Source organism: Leuciscus leuciscus (genome assembly GCF_965113295.1).
Source record: "Leuciscus leuciscus genome assembly, chromosome: 13".
NCBI classification, from domain to species: Eukaryota; Metazoa; Chordata; class Actinopteri; order Cypriniformes; family Leuciscidae; genus Leuciscus; species Leuciscus leuciscus.
In genome coordinates this window covers 29,268,853-29,277,738 of record NC_138737.1, presented here as the reverse complement: position 1 = coordinate 29,277,738, position 8,886 = coordinate 29,268,853, and positions in this window count along the sequence as shown.

Here is an 8,886-nt window from a genome sequence, read left to right as displayed (position 1 = left end):
CGTATATTCTTATAGAGTCTGTTTGGTTTAGTTTTCCCCTAAATGTTAATTAATGCATTAACTATCAAACATGTACTAACAATGAAGTTAAGGTTGTCGTTATTCATGCATAAATCCAAATGACTCCAATCATAGGTAAGGTTAGCTCTTCATTTATTCTTGATTAGTTTGTGCGTTCTCTACTCATTAGTTCATGTTGAAGTAAGTATTGATTCAGGTATTAATACATAGTTATTCATGTATCCTTAAGGAACCAAGTTAGGACAATTAAAAGTATGATTGTTTTCTCCATACTTATTACTTACTCTATTAATTGATTTTGTAACTGAAATCTTGCTTGTTAACAGGTTTTGACATTGATGGCCAGTGATGATTATCTAATAATGACCATGCAATAAAGCTTCAGCATTAAACTGACACTTTTTAATACTACAGATGAAACTACCTAGTCGACCTGAGTTGTTTGATTTTGAGGGTGTTTCTATGGTACACTACTTCACTGACAACTGGGAAAAGGTGAAAAACTTTCAAGCAAGACCTGATGACATTCTTATCGCCACTTACCCCAAAGCAGGTGAGAAAGAAAAATAGCCACTGTGCTACAGATTTTTATTTTATTCAGCAAAGATGCATTAAACTGATCAAAAGTGATGGCAAAGACAATGTTACAAAATATTTCTGTTTCAAACTGTTTACTGTGATAATAACAAGAAATGGGTTACACTTTTATAATTAGTATACAGTAATAAAGTATTTACAAGTCATTTTAGTTTATAGTTAATTAAATGTTTATAAACTGTAGTTAATACATTAATAGACTATATACAAACGAGTTCATTCATTGTCACTGTAATTAATAACTTATTGTTTAATTAGCTTATATATAAAGAGTCAGGTTACTGTCTGTGTTATTGTGTAATTATACATTTTAGTAGTGAGTAATAATAATTAACTACTTACTAGAGGGTTAGGATTAGGTTGTGGTTAAGGTTAGTTGCATGTAATTATGCACAATTTAAAGTAATTGCTATAGTAGCTACATGTAATATCCCTGTAATAACCCTGGACCACAAAACATGGGTAAATTTTTTGAAATTGTGATTTATACATCATATGAAAGCTGAATAAATACGCTTTAGTGTATGATTATGGTATGTTAGGACAATATTTGGCCGAGATACAACTATTTGAACATCTGGAATCTGAGGGTGCAAAAAAATCGAAACATTTAGAAAATCGCCTTTAAAGTTGTCCATTTCTGTTTGCAATTGTGCAGCATTCACTCACAAAAATAAATGGAAATTTACAAAATATCTTCATGGAACATGATCTTTACTTTTGGCATAAAAGAAAAATCGATAATTTTGACCCATAAAATGTATTGTTGGCTATTGCCACAAATATACCCGTGCTACTTGTGACTGGTTTTGTCATCCAGGGTCACATATGTGTAACAAGCACACTGTAAAATAAAGTATTTCCAATAGTTAGAGAACAAGCCTCAAGCAGCGGATTAACGGCGCAACCACATTGGCCAATCTAGATCTGCCCTTCATATGGCGGTCCTCCAGGTATACCAGTCCAAGCTTCTCCGTGCCATGGATGAGACTGATCTTTGATTTTTATTTATTGATTTCATGTAATATTCAAATTTTCTGAGATTTTTTATTAAGCTGTAAGCCATAATCATCAAAATTATAACAAATAAAGGCTTGAAATATCTTACTTTGCATGTAATGAGTCTATATAATATATTAGTTTCACCTTTTAAGTTGAATTACTGAAATAAATGAACTTTTGCACGATATTCAATTTTTTTGAGTTTCACCTGTTTGAAAATAGGGCTTTGATATGGTAATATTAAATGTTTTCTCTCTTCAAACTGACACTTAAAACAATTCAGTACTACTGATATCATTTTATGTATGCTAGTTCTTATCTTGTTATCATTGTTATGCTTCTAAAAAAAGGTTTTATACTCATGTCCTCTAGGTACCACCTGGGTTTCATATATTCTTGACCTTCTGTATTTTGGTAAGGATGCTCCAGAGCGCCAGACTTCCCTGCCTATCTATATGAGAGTGCCATTTCTGGAGTCATGTTTTCAAGTGATACAATCAGGTCAGAGACCACAGAATAATGAGTGTTCACTTAATTAATAATGTGTTTTTTATGTTGTTGTTGTTGTTGTTTGTCAGTTTGTATCACTGTCTCATTTTATGCTCATTTACTTCTTGCTATTCCATATTCCAAATGTTAAAGTCGTGCATCATGGATTCTGTGTGCCACATACTCTGTAATTTATATACTGTGACAGATTGATTTAAATCATCTGCTTTTTACTCAGCAAAGGTAAAATGCGTATTATTATCTCTGTGTTTCGAAAATCAGAGCCAGTTCTCTGTATTCCTCCAGAAATAAGACAAAGGTTCCCTGAGCACATGCTTAGGTCCTCTGCTGGCTTTGCTGTTCACATGCTGCTGCTGCTGTTACTGTAAATATATGAATCTGTACCGATCATATCTTATGAAAGCAATGGAATTGGGAAATTCTCAGGGAAATCTGACTAAATGGCCTTTTTTGCGCAACTTAAATAGGCAGTCAGCCCTGCCCTTTCTGGCGGGCTGAAAAGCCATTTGTCTGTGTAAAGCACAGACCTGATTTTCCGAGGTATTCTGAGAAAACTGAGTTTCCCCATAAGAGTCAGAAACTGATGCAATGCGAGTGAACCATATTGAAAGGGAACTAGTGAGCTGCAATATTTGAAAACAGAAGTAACAAAGCTCAGTGCAAGCTGTCCATTGGCACACATTTTTGAAGTGTGAATGGGTATGACGCTTATGTGCATGATGTAAACTGGATTGTGATTTCTTATACCCAGCATAGTTTTGTTCTGTGAGGTCCATTACCAATATAAACAAATTAGAATGGTATTTGTTGAGTTATGTGGTATGTTCCTTTAAGGCCAGCCCCTCCTCCCATGACGTGTAACAGTGAGCACAGAAGGTGAAGCGGGCAGTTCAATCAACTAAGTGTACAGAGCAAGACGGTTTCTGTGTGTCTTCCTAACAAAAGCTACATGGTGTAAGTGGGATAAAATGGCCCAGGGACTTCGCCGTATTGATCCGCTGGTCTTTGATGACAACATTGCCGATAACTGGAGAAAGTTTGAAAAGGAATGGCGCATATGCTGCTATGCTGGCCTGTCAGATAAATCAAAGAAAGTAACGTTACAAGCCTACACATTGTTAAACCTTGCCGGTCCTGAAGCGGTTGACAAGTCTGAAACATTTGTGTATGATGACGGCGAAGATCATGAGGATCCAGAGGTACTTCTAACTAAATTCGCTGAATTGTGCTTACCCGCAAAAAACGTCATCATGGATAGACACGCGTTTAATACCGCTGTTCAAAAACCAGGTGAATCTGTCCAAGCATACGTTTCCACTTTGAAAATTCTGGCAAAGAAATGTGAATTCGGAACACTACAAGATGAACTCATTAGAGACCGCATAGTTTGCGGTATAGAAAATGACACTGTTCGCAAACAGTTACTCCATGAAAAAAAACTCACCCTGGACTTGGCTGTTAACATTTGTTTGCTACATGAACAGTCTGAGAGAAGTCTGAAAGAGCTGAGAAAAGAAACAGAGGTATGTGCTCTGCAAAAAACACGTTGCTCAAACTGTAATGGCCAACATCCTTCAGAAAAAAACAAATGCTATGCATACAACAAACGCTGCAACAACTGTGGTAAACTAAACCACTTTGCGAGATGCTGCAGGTCAGCACCAACACAGCAAGTAGGTGCTAAAACACCATATCAGCCCAGAACCCAGCAAAGAGATAGAATACATGAGCTGGATGCACAACCTGATGAAAATATGCAGGACACTTTTTTCTGTGACCCTGTTGAGCTCTCCAGTCAAAAGGGTGAAATTTTCACAACTCTGAAATAAAAAAATGGAAATGGCCAACTGAAAGTAAAGGTTGATACAGGCGCCAAGTGTAATGTCATATCAAAACGGATGCTGAAAGGTTTGAATCACACCATACCTACCAACATAGCAGAGAAAGTCAATCTGGTGGCTTATGGAGGAGAGACAATCGACACTGAGGGAACAACAGTGTTGCAGTGCGTCCGAGGGGAATTTAAATTTCATGTGGTGGATCGTGATGTAAAACCCCTTCTTGGCCTACAGGATAGCATCGCTATGGGACTCATCCAACTGGGACCTGATGTACACATGCTGCATCATGAGGCACTGGAGGTACGTGAATACAGAGATCTTTTTGATTGTGATGTCATTGGCAGCTTGCCAGTTGTATATCATATGAGACTGGATAATACAGTGACCCCTGTAGTCTGTGCACCCCGTAAAATACCAATAGCCATGAAAGAAACAGTAAAAGCAGAACTGAATCGCATGACTGAGCTGGGTGTGATAACACCCGTAACTGAGGCAATGGAGTGGGTATCAGCCATGGTTGCAGCCCAAAAAAAAGATGGGTCAGTGAGGATTTGCATAGACCCAGTTAATCTTAACAAAGCCCTCCTCAGACCACGGCACCCCCTAAAAACGATTGAACAGATCATTGCAGACATGCCTGGTGCTAAAGTGTTTACCATTCTGGATGCTATTTGTGGATTCTGGCAAATCCCCCTTGATGAAGCTTCATCCAAATTAACCACATTTATGTCCCCGTTTGGCCGTTACAGGTTCTTGAGGATGCCATATGGAATCTCAACAGGCAGTGAGATCTTTCAGAGATCAATGGAGCAATTGTTTGCTGGACAGCCTTGTGAAATTGTAGTTGACGACATTCTCATCTGGGGCCGGACACATGAGAAACACGATGGACGATTGCGACAGGTACTGAACAACATTTGTGCCATTAACATGAAACTCAACCCGGACAAATGCAGATTCAGAGTTAATTCGGTTCAGTACGTGGGCCACCTTCTGACTGCTGATGGTGTCAAACCTGACCCTGAAAAAAACTAAAGCAATATGTGATATGCCAACACCTCAGGAAAAACAAGCTCTGCAGCAGTTGTTGGGCATGACAAATTACTTATCCAAATTCATTCCACAGTACAGTGACATCACTGGTCCTTTAAGACAGTTGCTTCATCAGGATTCGGAGTGGTGCTGGCAAGAGACTCATGACAAAGCTTTTGCAAGACTGACACAGGCTTTGACAAACCCCCCAGTTTTACAGTATTTTGACACGTCCGTACCAGTAGTTCTCTCTGCAGATGCCTCCCAACATGGCCTTGGTGCAGTATGCTTACAGCGAGGGCGGCCTGTGGCATTTGCATCGCGGGCCCTTACGCCCACTGAGTCCCGTTACGCTCAAATTGAAAAAGAAATGCTGGCACTTGTGTTTGCAACATAAAATTCCATGATTTTATTTATGGTCGCCCTGTCACTGTAGAAACTGATCATCAGCCCTTGATAACCATATTGAAGAAGCCACTCCACACTGCCTCACCCCGCCTGCAGGGTATGATGATGAAACTGCATCGATATCACCTAGATGTCATCTTCAAACGTGGTAAGGAGCTGTTTGTGGCTGATGCTTTGTCCTGGGCCCACTTTTCCACAACAGACCCACAACTCACTGATGACCTGCTGGAGGTCATGACTGTCCAGGTACTATCTTCCCGTCGTGTAGATGAACTCAGGGCTGCTGTGCAAAAAGATGTCACATGCCAACAGCTTTCTGACATGATTAGAAACGGCTGGCCAGCCATCTCAAAAGAACTTCCATTTTCATTGCGTCCCTTCTTTTCAATGAGAGACGAGCTGACCATTCAGGATGACTTGCTGCTTCGTGGGGAGAGATTCATTATCCCACCTGCGCTGCAGAAATTTTATGTAGGCCAGTTACATCAAGGTCATCCTGGTATTACAGCAACAAAGTGCAGGGCTAAGGAAATTATGTATTGGCCATCGATGTACATTGATATTGACGCTGAGATCTCTCGTTGCGCACCCTGCAATGCACTCAAACCTCATCACACAAAAGAACCACTGCAGCTCCATGAAATCCCGGATATTCCCTGGTCTTTCACGGCTGCTGACCTGTTTGATTGGCATGGAAAGACACATTTAGTCCTCGTGGATTCATTCTCTGGCTGGTTTGAGCTGGATTACTTTCCTGACATGAGAAGCATCACGGTTATCGCAAAACTGAAAAGACATTTTGCAGTACATGGTGTCCCGCACACTTTAATGACTGATAATGCTACTCAGTTTGTGTGCAAGGATTTTGAAGATTTTGCACGCACATGGGACTTTAAGCATATTCGCAGCAGCCCTCACTATCCCCAATCCAATGGATTGGCTGAGCGTGCAGTGAGATCTGCCAAACATCTTCTGGAAAAATGCTACCGCGATCATACTGACATCCGTGCTGCACTTCTCCATGTTCGTAATCTTCCCCGAGATGGCTTACCATCCCCTGTACAACGCCTTCTTTCCAGACAAACGAGGACCTTCCTCCCAGTGACCAAGGCAATGCTTCAGCCTGTTGTTCACACAAACGTAAAGGACACTATCACAAAACAACGACTGAGGGGAAAAGACTATTATGACAGAAATGCTCATCAGCTCCCTGCACTGAACCCAGGGCAAACTGTCAGGATGCAGATAGCACGTGGTTTTGATAGGTTAGCAACTGTAGTTTCCCCTGCCCAGCAACCAAATAGCTACATTGTCACATCACAAGGTGTCAAGTACATCAGGAACAGACGGCATCTCCTCCACGTCTCAGAATCCCCTTCAACTGACTTTGAAGATGATCTCCCAGTGGTGACTAATACTGAGACATTCGCAACACCATCCAATACTGAGGGGCCCATGCGGCAACCACTGTCCCCTAAAGTGGATTGTTACACTGACACAGAGGGCAGACATTCAGTGGTGACTCGTTCTGGAAGAGTCAGCCGTCCTAACCAATGTTACAAAGATGTTATGACCTGATTGAAAGGTGCTATGCACTCTCATATTGCCTCATAAATGGTACTCAGGTTATGTTCTGTCATTAGTTATACTTAATCTTGCATTTTGCAATTTCATGTTATGTTATGTCATTGGTTATACTTAATTTTGTATTTTGCTAATTCTTCTGGTCTTCTTTAAAAGAGGGGGGATGTAGAGTTATGTGGTATGTTCCTTTAAGGCCAGCCCCTCCTCCCATGACGTGTAACAGTGAGCACAGAAGGTGAAGCGGACAGAAGGTACTAAGTGTGCAGAGCAAGACGGTTTCTGTGTGTCTTCCTAACAAAAGCTACAGTATTGTTTATTTACTGTATGTCTTGGTTTAACCACAATGCCAACTAGGATACTGAAGGATACTAAAATTGGAACCACATTGTATTTGTTTGTTTGTTTTATTTACTTTCAGGGACAGAGCTGGCTGATAATCTGCCTACTTCTCCTCGCCTCATCAAAACTCATTTGCCTGTTCAGCTTGTGCCCAAGTCCTTCTGGGAGCAGAACTCAAGGGTAAAGTATATGGGCTCCTTTCACTCTGTGATGTGATGTAGGTGACAACATGTAATCAATCTATCATAGTATAATGTGAATCTCATACTACCAAACTTAAGTGCACAACTTAGAAACATGATTTAAATGAAAGAATATTCATAGATGGGTGAAAAATAAAAGGAAAATACAGGAGATCTGGTGGATTTATACATTTTGCTGGCATGGTTTGGACCCACTTGTCCCCTTCAAATCAATAAAGTATTGTTGAGTAATCACTTTTATCCTATGATGAAACTTTTTTTATCCTGGTGTAAGTGGTCTTTTCCGGGATGACAATGAGGTAACGCGAGATAACACAAGGGCTCACTGAATCTTTTTATGAGAATGAAAAATATGTGAATCATGTGGTATGGCATATGATCTCAAACAGTCCCCAGATCTAAATCCAGCTGAACACCTATGGGATATTTTAGACTGATGTTAGGACAGCACCATCACCACCATCGAAATTAGGAAACATCTTTTGGAAAAATGATATTCCATTCCTCCAATAGAGTTCCAGGGACTTGCCGAATCAGTGCCAAGGTGAAACTGTTCTGGCAGCACGTGGTGGGCCAAACACATTAAATCTCAATCTTCTCTAATATGAGTGACCTACTGTAAGTTTCATCTGTGTTTGATAACACTGCAGCGTGTTTTGTCAAGTGAAGTGAACTTGAACAGATGTGTACTCAGTTAGTAGGGAGCAGTGAACCCAGCATAGGGACCCTATGGATTGAAAGCTAAATTCCCTCTATTTAAAGGAACACTCCACCGTTTTTTTCATATTAAACTATGTTATTCCCTTAACTAAGACGAGTTGATACATACCTCTCTCGTCTCAGTGCGTGCACTCAATCGCTCTGGTGCGCAGCGACAATTTGATAGCACTTAGCTTAGCCCAGTTCATTCATTAGGATCCAAACAGAGATGAAGCTAGAAGCGACCAAACACCTCCACGTTTTCCCTTTTTAAATACAGTTACACGAGTAGTTACACGACCAAGTATGGTGACACAAAATAAAACGTGGTGCTTTTCTAAGCGGGTAAAAAGGATAACTTGGAATAGCACTTGGGAGCCCTTCGACTCGGCGCAGAAATATCATCACTCCTGAAAAATCCTCTCCCCCTCTCCCTCTCACTTCTGTCATTAGAACCAACGTGACTTTTTACTGCACCAAGTCGAAGTGCTCCCAAGTGCTATTCCGCCATACATTATAGTTATCCTTTTTACCCGCTTAGAAAAGCGCCACGTTTTATTTTGTGTCACCATACTTGGGTCGTCTAACTACTCGTGTAACTGTATTTAAATAGGGAAAACGTGGAGGTGTTTGGTCGCTTCTAGCTTCAT